Raw genomic sequence first — 14,552 nt, forward strand, 5'->3', positions numbered from 1 at the left:
TGAGCACTCTACCACTGCTAACCAGTGCTAAAGTGCATGTGCCTTTTCCCTAAACATGTGTGTAATTAGTGTATACCTGATTGACATATTTAATTTACTTGTAAGTCCCTGGTAAGATGGTATACCATATACCCAGGGACTGTAAGGTAAATGATACTAGTGGGCTGCAGGCCTGATTGTGTCACCCACAGAATTAGCTTTTCAAACATGTCTCACGCCTGCCAGTGCGGTGTATGTGTGTGCAGTTTACTGCCACTTCGATTTGGCATTTAAAGCTACTTGCCAAGCCTTAACCTCCCCTGTTGGTACATATGTCACCCCTAAGGTAGGTCCTAGGCAGCCCAAAGGGAAGTGCTATGTAAGTAAAATGTAGGACATGTAACTTTTATGTTTTGCATGTCCTGGTAGTGACAGCCAGCCAATTTCGTTTTTCACTAATGTGTGGTCCACTCCTCTCATAGGTTAGCATTGGGAATTCCTTAATACACTTTTAAGCGGTAATTACTTGTCAAAGAGGAGTAGTTTGTTCATCTTTCATGTTTAGAATGGTATTGATAAATCGTACTTACTGGTGAAGTTGGATTTAACATTACTATTTTAGAAATTTCACTTTTAGAAAGTGAATATTGCTCTGCACTTACTGCTCTGTGCACCTGACAGCCAGTCTCCAATATATATCTGGGGTGGGTGACAGCTACACTTTGTGCATTTCCTCTAGACAACCACAATACAGGAAGGATAGGTGTGTCCGACTACCCATCTGCATTCTGATGGCCTTGCCTGGGCAGGATGGAAGGGAGGGGCTAACATCTCATTTGAATAGGCAGTGTACTTTCTCCACACAAAGGGCTTATTTACCCCCATAGATAGCAAGGCAGACAAGACTGGGCTGAAAGGGGAGTCTGTGCACTTCAGAGAGCTGCATTGAAGTCATCCCCACATCAAAGGCAGAAGAGACAGAAGGAAAATCATTATTAGGCTGGAGTCCCTACCAATGTTTTATAGATGAAGCCCCGTATGCATGTAGGGACTCCAGCCTAATAATGATTTTCCTTCTTTCTCTTCTTTTCGTCTCTGACACAGGAGCCCATGGGCCCATCTTCTCTCACTTTGCGGCCAGATTTATCGTGCTGCATGCTAATTGGTAAACACCCAGTTTTTTCCCATTTATTGATACACTGACATCTCACATCACCAGACTAATGCTCAGCGCTTGATTGCTTCTAGGTGCTCCCCCCACACTTCTCTTTTGTCCTCATGAAGACCCAGGGATAAGGCTGAATTAACCTTTATGTATGTAGGGGTTGAAACGTCGACGGTTTTTGTTATTACTTGTCAAACAGGCGACAGATAGTTTATATCTGCGCTTATATTCTGGTATGTTCTGTCATATATTTATTTGCCATCACTAGGCTGGACAGGTTCAACTATATTGGATGTATATATTGCACATTGCCTTTCCTTCTCTATTACCCTCACCATCATACATTCTTTCCTGAGCACTCTATCCCCTCTCTGAGAACCATTTTTATGGAAGGTACAGACATAAATGTCGTGTTTTTGATATAATCGTATGATATATAAGATAATCATGTGATGTCAATAAAATCACATTCATATGAGTTTATCATGGTGATGTTTGAACGATTCAACTTTATTGTGTGTCAAATTCAACTTTGTGTTGTGTAAAATTGATCTCCACTCTGACCACACTCTTTCGTGAAGAAAGGAGGCTGGCCATGGAGGAGCAGAAGCTTATCCATGACCTCAACTTCAGAGAGCTCAATATCAGAGCCCAGCAAGTAGGGGCCAGCAACATTATTGGTGGTAGCATACCTGCAGTGTCTTCACATGAGTCAAGGGTCAGAAAACCCAAGGATTTGGTGCCTAACTATGTTGTGGGGGATGACGTGCACAAGTGGTTTACAGTTTATGAAGTGACACAAAAAGGTGGACAAGTTCCCAGGAGGAGTTCTGGGGTGGTAGTCTATGGAGATATATACCCACAGTGGGAAGGAACACTCTTCTTGCACTAGAGGTGGGTAACCAGACATGCTACACTGCTATAAAGGCTGTGGGGAGCGCTGTGATGGCGCTCCACTCCCAGCTGCACTGCTATATAGGATTCAAAATCCATTACGTCCATTTACCATTTCGAGGTAACATTATGCAAAAACGATTATCACTTTCTTTATCAAAGTTTTATCTCCATTTTTTCTTTTTTAAATCAGTTTGTCTAATCCAAGTCCACATCTATCACAAAATGCATTTTTAAAAGCTTCTCATTCTCTCGTGTGCCCATCCGAGCCTCTTCCGGAAAACGATAAAAAACGCAACTAGTAGTTCCGAGCAGCAGTTCTTTATTTTGACCCAATGCATTTCGGGCGGATTATTGGCCCTTCGTCAGGGGTAACTGTGAATCAATAGTTACGAGAAATTCATTAGCATTCCATAATCTTCTAAGTTTAACATGTATAATCAATTACTAGACGATTTCAACTAAGTTCAAATAAATACAAAAAGTGACTTCTCATGTGCATTGACAATTCAAACATAAAACAAAAATAAACCCTCCACATTCATTTTGCTCTTTTAAGACTGAGACATCACACCTCACAAAACGTGATCCCCACGTACCCATTGGAATACCAGCTTCTCACTCTCCCAACTAATTCTCCCCTTCGTATAGTGCAGCATCGAGCATTTTCTCCAAATTCACCTCGATTCGGGTGAGTCCTCCAATCAAAACTCAATCCCTCTTCTGTCTCGTCTTTTTCACAACTACATATTTAACATGACATGTTTTTCAATCACTTCCTCCCCTGCCTACCAACATTCATGTTGTTTGCTTAATCTACCCGAGACCTCATAGACGAGACAGAAGAGGGATTGAGTTGCACTATACGAAGGGGAGAATTAGTTGGGAGAGTGAGAAGCTGGTATTCCAATGGGTACGTGGGGATCACGTTTTGTGAGGTGTGATGTCTCAGTCTTAAAAGAGCAAAATGAATGTGGAGGGTTTATTTTTGTTTTATGTTTGAATTGTCAATGCACATGAGAAGTCACTTTTTGTATTTATTTGAATTTAGTTGAAATCGTCTAGTAATTGATTATACATGTTAAACTTAGAAGATTATGGAATGCTAATGAATTTCTCGTAACTATTGATTCACAGTTACCCCTGACGAAGAGCCAATAATCCGCCCGAAATGCATTGGGTCAAAATAAAGAACTGCTGCTCGGAACTACTAGTTGCGTTTTTTATCGTTTTCCGGAAGAGGCTCGGATGGGCACACGAGAGAATGAGAAGCTTTTAAAAATGCATTTTGTGATAGATGTGGACTTGGATTAGACAAACTGATTTAAAAAAGAAAAAATGGAGATAAAACTTTGATAAAGAAAGTGATAATCGTTTTTGCATAATGTTACCTCGAAATGGTAAATGGACGAAATGGATTTTGAATCCTATATAGTAGTGCAGCTGGGAGTGGAGCGCCATCACAGCGCTCCCCACAGCCTTTTGATGTTACATGGTGCAGCTAGGGCGATGCACGAAAACCCAGTTTTGCACGCAACCTTCGAAAACAAAGGACAGAACAGACTATTGGACTAATAATGGTGTGCTGACCACCCTCTTTTGATGTTTACACTGCTATAAAGGCCATCTTGACCTGTAAGTTTGGGCTGATACCTGAGAAATACCGACAGAGGTTCAGGGCCAGCCACAAGTTATCCACAAAAAGACGAGTTGACTGCTTAGACCATACTGGTAAGGCACTGAAGAGATGGGTGGGGGGCGGAGCAAAGTAGATGATTATTCAGGGCTGTACAAATCAGTTTTAAAGGAGCAAATGCTTGATATTTGTTTTACAGAGCTGTGTCAACACCTAGTGATAGTAAGCTTACTGACCCCAGGAAGCTTGCTGAGGAGGCGGATATCTGGGTCAGCATCAGAGTGTCCAAGAAAGCATCTGGGGGGGACTCCCAAAAGGGGGGTCATTCTTCCCACCAGAAGAAGGAGGGGGACATCAAAAGAAGGAGTTCTCTTCATGTCTTCAAAACAACTCACAGGGGAAAAGGTCTGGTTCTCATTCCTAATCTAGTCCACCAGAAGAAAAACTACCCTGACAAAAGTCAGCAGCCCAAGTCCTTTAAGTGCTATGAGTGCTATGAGTATGAACAATACAAGGGGGACCCCAAGTATCCAAAAAGAGCACAACCTCCCACTGGAGGAACGGTTCCAGGGATGGTGAGTGTAGTGCTGGGGCAGGAGTTTATCCCAATTAATGTGGGGGAGTTTAGTGAGGTTACCTTAGTGTCCTTAGGTGGCAGCGATATAGGTCCTAAGATCCATGTGCCCTCTAGTACTGCAAAGTATAGGCAATGGGTCACCATCAATGGGCAAGGTGTGAAGGCTCTGAGGGATACAGGAGGTAGTATGACAAAGGTAAGGAGTCAGCTGGTTTCCCCAGAGCAGGTAATTCCAAATGCATTTCACCAGGTTGTAGTAGTTGAAAAGAGAGATTGTCACTATCCTGTGGCACCCTGGTTCCATTTGAGCGGGTGGGGGAGTTCAGGTCTTCTGAAAGGTGTTGTGAGCCCAGCCATGCCTGTGGACTGTTTGTTAGGTAATGACCTTGAGCACACTAACTGGAAGGGAATGGAGCTCAAGGCTCATGTTGAAATGTTAGAATTACCTGATTGGATCTGTGCTACAACAAGGTTAATGGCTGCCAAGGATAAGAATCACAAGATTCTGGAGCCTTGAAAAAGGCCCTGCCAGCTACTAAAAATGGGAAAGGCAAGGGGTGTGGAAAACGAGCCACTGAGTGTAATCCCAGTGAGGTGGATGGGGCACCTATGGTGGCCGCCCTGGATCCCACTTAGGTGGGCACTGCTTCCCTTGGTGACCTGCTTGTGATTGCTGAATGGTATGTAGAAGGAGGATCTACAAGGAGGAATTCTGTAGGGCACAGAGAGAGTATCCTACCCTTGACGGACTAAGGCAACAGGCTGAAGCCCAAGTAGCAGGTAATACCCCTGGTCGCCACCATATTTACTGGGAGGACCAGCCTCCTCTTGAGTGAGCCTAAGGTTCCTGTGTATGGGACAAAAAAGGGCCCTGGTGGTCCCCCAATGCTACAGGGCCTTTCATCTGGAGCTGGCTCACAAAATTCCCCAGGTTTGTCCTGGTTCTGATAGATCATGCCACTAGGTATGGGGGGCGTGGTCTGGGCGCCGATGGTGGAGGCCGCCTAGACGCTGGGCTCCGTGATTGAGCCTGCATTTATCCTGAAGAAAGGACTCCAGCGACCCCCCACCTACTCTGCCAACCGGGGGAAGGGACTCCCACACAGCGGACCTGCACGACAGTGCTGGATTTTCCTGGCGGGCTCGGGACGGGTCGGCGAGTGTCGCCCGGGGGGCTCCGGTGGTGGCGCTCAATCCTACTTGACCTCTCCGCAGCCTTCGACACAGCCTGTCATAGCACCCTCATACAACGCCTCAGGAACGTCGGAATCCAAGGAAAAGCATTGGACTGGATCACCTTATTCCTCGCCGGAAGAACCCAGAGAGTCCGCCTCCCCCCTTTTAGATCAGAGGCCACCGAAGTCATCTGCGGCGTCCCGCAAGGATCATCACTCAGTCACACCCTCTTCAACGTATACATGAGTCCCCTCGCATCCATCGCACGCCAACACAACCTCAACATCATCTCCTACGCAGACGACACCCAGCTGATCCTCTCCCTCACCAAAGACCCAAACTCCGCCAAAACCAACCTACATGAAGGGATCAATCAATCAATCAATCATGGACATTTATATAGCGCACTACTTACCCGGAGGGTCTCAAGGCGCTTGGGGGGGGGGGTGCTGCTACTGCTCGAACAGCCAGGTCTTGAGCTTCTTCCTGAAGGAAAGGTGGTCTTGGGTCAGGCGCAGGTCGGTCGGGAGGGAGTTCCAGGTCTTGGCGGCCAGGTGGGAGAAGGACCTTCCTCCTGTTGTCGATCTTCGGATGCGGGGGACGGCGGCGAGGGCGTGACTGGCTGATCGGAGGTGGCGTTTGGGAGCGTAGAAGTTGATGCGGTTGTTGAGGTAGCTCGGGCCTTGGTCGTGTAGGGCTTTGTGTGCGTGGGTGAGGAGACGGAAGGTGATTCTCTTGTTGGCGGGGAGCCAGTGCAGGTCTCTCAGATGTCCGGAGATGTGGCTGCGTCGGGGGATGTCGAGGATGAGTCTGGCTGAGGCGTTCTGGATCCGCTGGAGTCTCTTCTGGAGCTTGGCGGTGGTTCCGGCGTAGAGGGCGTTGCCGTAGTCCAGTCGGCTGGTGACGAGGGCCTGGGTGACCGTCTTCCTGGTCTCGGTGGGGATCCACTGGAAGATCTTTCGTAGCATGCGCAGGATGTTGAAGCATGACGAGGAGACGGCGTTGACTTGCCTTGTCATGGAGAGGGAGGAGTCCAGGATGAAGCCCAGGTTGCGTGCGTGGTCTGTCGGTGTGGGTGCGGAGCCCAGGGCGGGGGGCCACCAGGAGTCGTCCCAGGCGGAGGGCGAGGAGCCCAGGACGAGGACTTCCGTCTTGTCTGAGTTCAGTTTCAAGCGGCTGGTCATCATCCATTCGGCTACAGCTTTCATCCCTTCGTGAAGGTTGGCTCTGGAAGCGGCGGGGTCGTTGGTCAGTGAGAGGATCAGCTGGGTGTCATCGGCGTAGGAGATGATGTTCAGGTTGTGTTGGCGTGCGATGGGCGCGAGGGGGCTCATGTAGACGTTGAAGAGGGTGGGGCTCAGCGAGGATCCTTGAGGGACGTCGCAGATGACTTCGGTGGCCTCTGACTTGTACGGTGGTAGACGGACTCTCTGTGTTCTTCCGTCGAGGAAGGAGACGATCCATTCCAGTGCCTTCTCTTGAATTCCGACGTTGCTGAGGCGTTGCACTAGGGTGCGGTGGCAGACCGTGTCGAATGCGGCGGAGAGGTCTAGGAGGATGAGGGCTGCTGTTTCTCCGTTGTCCATCAGGGCTCGGATGTCATCGGTGGCAGCGATGAGGGCGGTCTCGGTGCTGTGGTTGGCTCGGAAGCCAGACTGTGAAGGGTCGAGGGATCCATTCGTCTTGAGGAAGGCGACCAGCTGTTTGTTGACGGTCTTCTCGATGACTTTGGCTGGAAACGGGAGGAGCGAGATGGGGCGGTAGTTCTTGAGTTCGGTGGGGTCCGCTGTTGGTTTCTTTAGTAGAGCGCTGAGTTCGGCGTGCTTCCAGCTCTCCGGGAAGGTGGCGGTGTCGAAGGAGGTGTTGATGATGTCCCGCAGGTGGGGTGCGATGACAGTGTCGGCCTTGTTGAAGACGTGGTGAGGGCAGGGGTCGGTCGGAGATCCGGAGTGGATGGAGTTCATCATGCGGACGGTGTCATCGGTGCTGATCGGAGTCCAGGTGCGGAGGGTGGTGGTGGGTGGCGTTGCTGCGGCGTTGTGTGCGATGGTTGACTGCTGAAGCTGTTGTGTATGTCCGCGATCTTGTTGTGGAAGTAGGAGGCGAGGGAGTTGCAGAGGTCTTGCGATGGGGAGATGTCGTTGTTTCCTGCGTTGGGGTTGGAGAGCTCTGGGATGAAAGAAGTAGCCGAGTGGATGAAGAACAGTCGTTTAAAACTGAACTCGGACAAAACGGAAGTCCTCATCTTAGGTTCATCCACCGCTGCCTGGGACAACTCATGGTGGCCACCGGCCCTGGGAACAGCACCCATACCTACGGACCACGCACGTAACCTGGGCTTAATCCTGGACTCCTCCCTCTCGATGACCAGACAATGCCGTCTCATCATCATGTTTCAACATCCTACGCATGCTCAAAAAAATCTTCTGCTGGATCCCCACCGAAACAAGAAAGATGGTCACCCACGCACTGGTCGCAAGCCGACTGGATTACGGAAACACCCTTTACGCCGGAACCACAGCCAAACTACAGAAAAAACTCCAACGCATCCAAAACGCCTCAGCCAGACTCATACTTGACATCCCCTGTCAAGCTCACATTTCCGGTCACATGAAAGACCTCCACTGGCTCCCCGTCAACAAGAGAATAACGTTCCGTCTCCTCACCCACGCACACAAAGCCCTCTACGACCTAGGACCCGAATGCCTCAACACGCAACTGTTTTTTTAAACCCCCACCCGACAACTGCGATCGTCCAATCAAGCCCTCGCCGCAATTCCGCGCATCCATAGATCCACCATGGGGGGAAGATCCTTCTCCTACTTAGCGGCCAAAACCTGGAATTCTCTCCCCACCCACCTCCGCCTTACACAGAACCACCTCTCCTTTAGAAAGCAACTAAAAACTTGGATATTCGATAAGTAAAGTACCCCCCCTCCCCAAGCGCCTTGAGACCCTCTGGGTGAGTAGTGCGCTATACAAATTTTTGAACTTGAACTCAAGATGGCGGCCGGGGGGAAGATTTAGACCCTGACTGCCTGCGACTGTGAAACGCCCTGTGGGACCCGGAGCGCTCTGATTCCAGATCTGGTGCGGCGCGCCGGGCGTAGCAGGGGGCCGCTACTCGGAGGACCGCTCACTGAGGAGTGGAGGACCAGAACCGGCGGCCACGCTGCGGCACGAAGAGTGATCGGCCGGAGTGCGGAGCGGCTGGACCCTTCCCACCGGGTCCCGTCTAACATGAAGGCCTGGACCTGTTAATTTAAAAATCAAAGTGCCGTAGACGAGGGACTGATTGTCTAATATCTGAAGCACTCAGGGACTTGTGGGGCAGGACGACGGGAGGTGACGGGAGCCATAGTCCCCTCGGACCCCCCCCTGGCGGATGGTCGAAACGAGGCACGTGGTGAGCTGGGATTACTGAGTCGGGCCCCGGCTGGGGCCGGGACGAGGCCGGCGGAGGGATCGGAGCAGTGAACCACCACACACCGCCTCTGTGACTGCTGGGCTGCCCTGGCCTGCTGAGGGATCGCACCGGAGGAGTGTGTCGCCGCACAGGTGGGGCCTCCCCTTGACCAGCCGGAGAGGATTGTGGCGTGGGGCCTGCCACCGGGGGTGCGGACGGCACCTGAGGCCCTGAGACCTGGCCGCAGGCGGGACCCTACCGGAGATCAGAGGTGGGGCGGCGTGGCTGTGGGTCGGGCCTCAGTGAGTGACCGCTGGAGTTGCCTGACCATCAGGAGCGTGATACCAAACGCTGCCCCGAGTGCCCTGGCTGCCGTCGCGCAGTGGGGCGGAACGCGACGCGGTCCTCGAAGCGCCTGTGGCTGCGACCGGACACACTGGAGGAGTGTCTCCTGCTCGCACAGCGGTGGAATTCCGTTGGGGGGAGCCGTGAACTGGGCACCGGGACACCCATTTGTGCACACAGTAGCTCCATCGCCGCCCATGGGCCTGCGGGGGGCGATCCAGAGAGAGAAGTTGCGCCAACAGAGAACTCATTGCTGAGCCTAAATGCAGGGCTGGACAATTCCCTACACCAAACGGACCTGCTGAGACGCGGCTCGACCTGCCTGGCAGCGGTAGCAACCAGTGGGAGTGAGACCTAGCCTGCTGCCTTCTGGGGACGCTACGCCACGCAGTTTCAGGAGATGAAAACTTGCGGTGCGCCTCGATAGCGCCTCGAACGGTTATTGGACCACGACCCAGGAGTGTTGGTTGGGTAGAGCACCCGTGCCCTGGGCAGAATCTCCCAACTCTGCACAGGTGCGACGGACAACTCAGCACTGTCATGGGGAAGCCCAAAGGAAACAAGGGAGGTGCTCAGCCCGCGTCGGACACCGAGATGTCGGACAAAGGAGATCACCCTGACCCCGGCCACTCACGGGACCCCCAACTACATTTGCAACTGGACAAAATCCTGACAGCAATAGCGGATACCCGCACGTCGTTGCAGCAAGACATCGCACAGGTGGCTTCAGGACTGGGACTTTTACGAGCGGATCATGGCAAATTGGCAGACAGAGTTAAGCGGATGGAGACCACTGTCCAAACCCTGGAACCGGCGGAGAAATATCTTACATCCACAATGGCCAATGTGCTGGATCATATGGACGCGCTGGAGAGAAGGGCTGAGGAGGCAGAAGGGCGCAATCGCCGGTTCAACATCCGAATAGTAGGCCTACCGGAGAAAGTGGAGGGCCGAGACATGGTTCTCTACCTGGAAGAATGGCTTCAGAGGGTGGTGGCGCCGGAAGGCCTGTCCTCTTTCTACACACTGGAGCGGGCACATAGGGTCCCAGCCAAACCACCACAACAAGGTCGTCCCCCGCGCCCAGTGGTGGCTAGACTGCTACACTACCAGGACAGAGATTGGCTGCTCCAGAATGCACAAACTAATGGCCCGTATCAGGTGGAGAACAGCAAAGTTAACATTTTTCTGGATTATACTTACAAAACGCAGCGCCAACGGACCTCTTTTCTGGCGGTCAAAAGAGAATTGAGAGCAGAAGGACTCCAATATTCCTTGCTCTTCCTAGCCAGGCTGCGCGTGATAATAGACGATACCACTAGGTTCTTTGACACACCAGATGAAGCCTGCGCCTGGCTTGAACTGTACAAATCCGGCAAGGATGTCCTTGCCCTTCGACCGCGGCTGGACTTTGAGGGACTGCAGCAACGGAAGTCGCGCCGACTTCGCAGCAGGCGAAGAGGGGTAAGGAGGCCATCACTCTCGGAAACGGCAGCAGAACGGCAGGGAGTGCTGGAAGCGATGAATGAGCTAGCGGGACGACCGGGGTCCCCGTCACGGACAAAAGCGGGATCGGAGAAAGGTGATGATCATTCGGACACTGAGCGGTCTGAGACGGACAGTGTGCCTTTGCCTGTGGTCACTCCAGCGATGGCAGAAGGAATACTAGACGAGGGCTAGAGGCACCCGGTGAGCTGTATATGTTCAGTATATGGACTTTGTTGGGACGATTTTCCTGTTCTCTGGAGGGAGTGTATATTTGATTATGGGAGGTGGGTGGCTGCTGAATGCTTCTTACCTAAGGCTCGGTCATACGATAGGGGGCCTGGAGCTTGGGTGGCTGCCCGTTGGCGACGGACCCCCCCTTACTGTCCTTAAGGCATACCCACAGTGGCTACTGTTGGGTTTAGACAAATGTTGTTATTTGGGGATGTTTGGACGGGAGCTAGATGGAGAATGCTAGGCCCTGTTCTGGGGAGGGTGGGGGGCATGGGAAGTTCTGGGATGTTGGAGGGAGGGCTCATCATTGATGTCGATGACTTACCACACTTAGGGCTCTTGGGGAGCAGTGGGGGTGAACTACACAGGACATTGTGGGACAATGGGTGAACAGGCCAATGTGAAATGTATAACCTGGAATGTGAGGGGACTACACACCATGTCACGACGTCATAAAGTTCATGCCTACCTAAAAAGGAGGGGGGTACAGGTCGCCCTACTGCAGGAAACACACCTGACAAAGACGGAAGGGATAGCTGTGCAGCATAGATGGAGGAGCCAAGTATTCAACACCACATACTCAGCGTTCGCCAGGGGGGCTCTAATTTGGATCAGGGCTGGAGTCCCTTTTCAGCTCACCAGGCAAATCATGGACCCGGAGGGGAGGTTCGTGGCAATAGCTGGAAAATTACAGGGCAGGGACATTACCTTTTGCAGTATATACGCACCAAGTGTAGATCAAGTGGCCTTCTTGGCAAAGTTATCAGGGTCCTTAGTGCAATTCCTTGTGGGGCCGGCCATACTGGGAGGGGATTTCAACTCAGTCCTGGATGTTTCTCTTGATAGGTCACACCCTCATTTGGCAGATTCTCCGACGCACAGCGTAGCTAGAGGTAGACAGGAATGGCAAACTCATTGGGGACTTATAGATGCCTGGCGAGCACAACACCCACAGACCCGAGATTATTCCTATTTATCTGGCATGCACAAACTCAATGTACGGTTGGACGCCGTATTATGCTCCCCAATATTGCTGCCGGTAATCCTGAAGACTGAATACCTAGCGAGAACAATATCCGACCATATCCCTCTGCTAATTGCTCTACAATGGTCTCCTAGTGCGTCCCCACCTGGAGGCTACGCCCTGAAACGTTGGAGGACCCTCTCTTTCAAGCTGCGCTGGAGGAGGGGATTACTCAATACTTTGAGGATAATACCGGCACAACCGAGACAAGAGCGACGGAGTGGGACGCCTTCAAGGTTGTCATGCGTGGGCTCTGCATCGTGAAATATGTGGGGGTGCTGAAAGTGTTATTGACAGACCTAGATAAGGCGGAGAAAGCACTCCGCAAGGTGGAGCTCTTACGGCCTAGTCGCCCGACCTTCATGGACGGGTCAGCGAAGCAAAGGAGGCTAGTGGCGGCTGAAACAGAGTGCTTACGTAGCTTCCACTACAAGGCATATACTGCCAGGACCCATGCAGAGGGCGACAAAGCTGGGACCCTGTTGGCCTGGCTTGCCAACTCCATGAAGAGAGGCTCCCCAATAGTGGCAATGCACACGACGAACGGAGAGGAAGTCTATACCCAACCCGAGATTCTGCAGTGCTTTACGGATTACTATGAAACCCTATATAAACGGACGCTGAGGATAGCTTCCCAGCCATAGATTTATTTCTGGAAGGGCTCTGTTTCCCTGAATTGGATTGTGAACAAGCGAAGGACCTGGGCAGAAACATCGAGCTCGGGGAGATATGTAGTGCCATCAAGCGTATGGCGTGCAATAAAACCCCGGGCCTAGACGGACTACCCATAGAATTCTACAGAAAATATGTTGACCTTTTAGCACCCAGACTGCTTGAGGTCTATAAAGAAGCGAAACAACTGGGACGGTTGCCACACTCTATGAGAGAAGCTCTGGTGATACCATTACTGAAGCCGGGGAGGGAGAGCAGAGACTCAGCATCGTACAGGCCACTGTCGATGCTAACTGCGGACAAAATACTGAGCAGCATCTTAGCATCTCGACTGTTGGAACACATGACCACACTGGTCCACGAAGACCAGGCCGGATTTATTCCAACGCGCAATACGACCACGAACATACGCCGATTGTTACGCATATTAGAGAAGGACCATTGGAACAATAACAGGGGTTATGCCCACATTACCCTCCCATACCTGGACAAGGAGCATCAAAAGATGAAAAAGTAGAACAAACTGGTATTGAGGGATAAATTCAATTTATAATTTTAGAACATGAAAGAATAAATTATCCTGTTCTATATAACTAAATATATGACAACTTACTTACAAAATTCAGAGAACGTATAAACAAGTACAAAAAAGGAGATGGCGCAAAACAAATATATAAAGAAAACAAATTCACTATATACACACATTACAATGCATTATATACAAATCACAAATACAATCTATACATTACATATATATATAAAAAAATTACCCAAAAATAGATCTCAATGGATGACCTATCGCACAATATATACACTCCTAATTTCGAGTGGTATAACTCTATACTGGAGATCACCAATACGCCTGAGATGTAATTTCTCTCAAAGCTCTCTTTTGCATAAGGCGCCTGAATATACAAAGAAAGATAAACTAAACAGGGACTCCTAATCACAAGGGTGTCAACGCTGTCGCGGTCGCGTTGCAGCCACTGGGGTTTTTTAGGGCTTCATCAGGACAAGGGTACTGAAGAAAAAACACGCGCTCACCCAGGGCGACAAGGGTGATATAGATCCACTGGGCACCAGCGCCCAAAGAGAACTTAACGGGACAAGTCGGTGTCCCACAAGCAGTTATCCGGCTTGTACGGGTTTACTGACCAAGCACTGCTGTGGATGCAAGAACTTGTGGCTGATTCACCAATATTGGAAGCTGAAACTCCACAACCTAACGCAATCGTCACTACTTCAGCGGCAAACGCCACCCTCCTCTCCCCTGGGGACTCTTCTTTTGTATCGACACCTCCTTCAGCCAACCTAGAGATAGATAAACACCTGAGTGCTTCTAAAGAGGGACAAAGCCAAAGGCAAGAATTAAGTGATCCCTCTCCACTCGACATAATATTCCAGCTACTGAGCAATCAACGGGCTGAAGCGCAGGAACATTATCTTCAACTGAGGGAGGGCAATAGCAAAGTACAATCTTCCTTACAGGAACTCACTACCAAACTCGGGGGATCTCACAGGATATTGTTGAACTACAACAACGGGTGGTCGAGATTGAGGAAACGAGCACAAAAACAACGTTTGCAGTTGACAAACACGAGACTCAGCTGTCAATGCTCCAACTGAAGTTTGAAGATTTGGAAAATCGACAGAGACGATCTAATCTAAGACTTTTTGGGATGCCGGAGGGATCAGAGGGATCTGATCCGAGGGCCTATTTAGTGGGGCTGCTTCAGAAAGCTTTCCCAGACTTAGCGGACTGGGACTGGGACTCACAGATCCAGCGAGCTCATCGTCTGCCTTTGGTTCAGAGAAACAGGGAGAATCAGTTTCCACGTCCCTTTCTAATTTTTTTGGGTAATTTTTTATTGCGGCAGGCAGTTTGGCAGAGAGCTCGTCCCAATACCCCTGTAGCCATTGGTGAGCTCTCAATCTTGGCTCGTTCTGATTTAAGCAAAG

The sequence above is a fragment of the Lissotriton helveticus genome, chromosome 1_1 (assembly GCF_964261635.1).
Source record: "Lissotriton helveticus chromosome 1_1, aLisHel1.1, whole genome shotgun sequence".
Classification (NCBI taxonomy): Eukaryota; Metazoa; Chordata; class Amphibia; order Caudata; family Salamandridae; genus Lissotriton; species Lissotriton helveticus.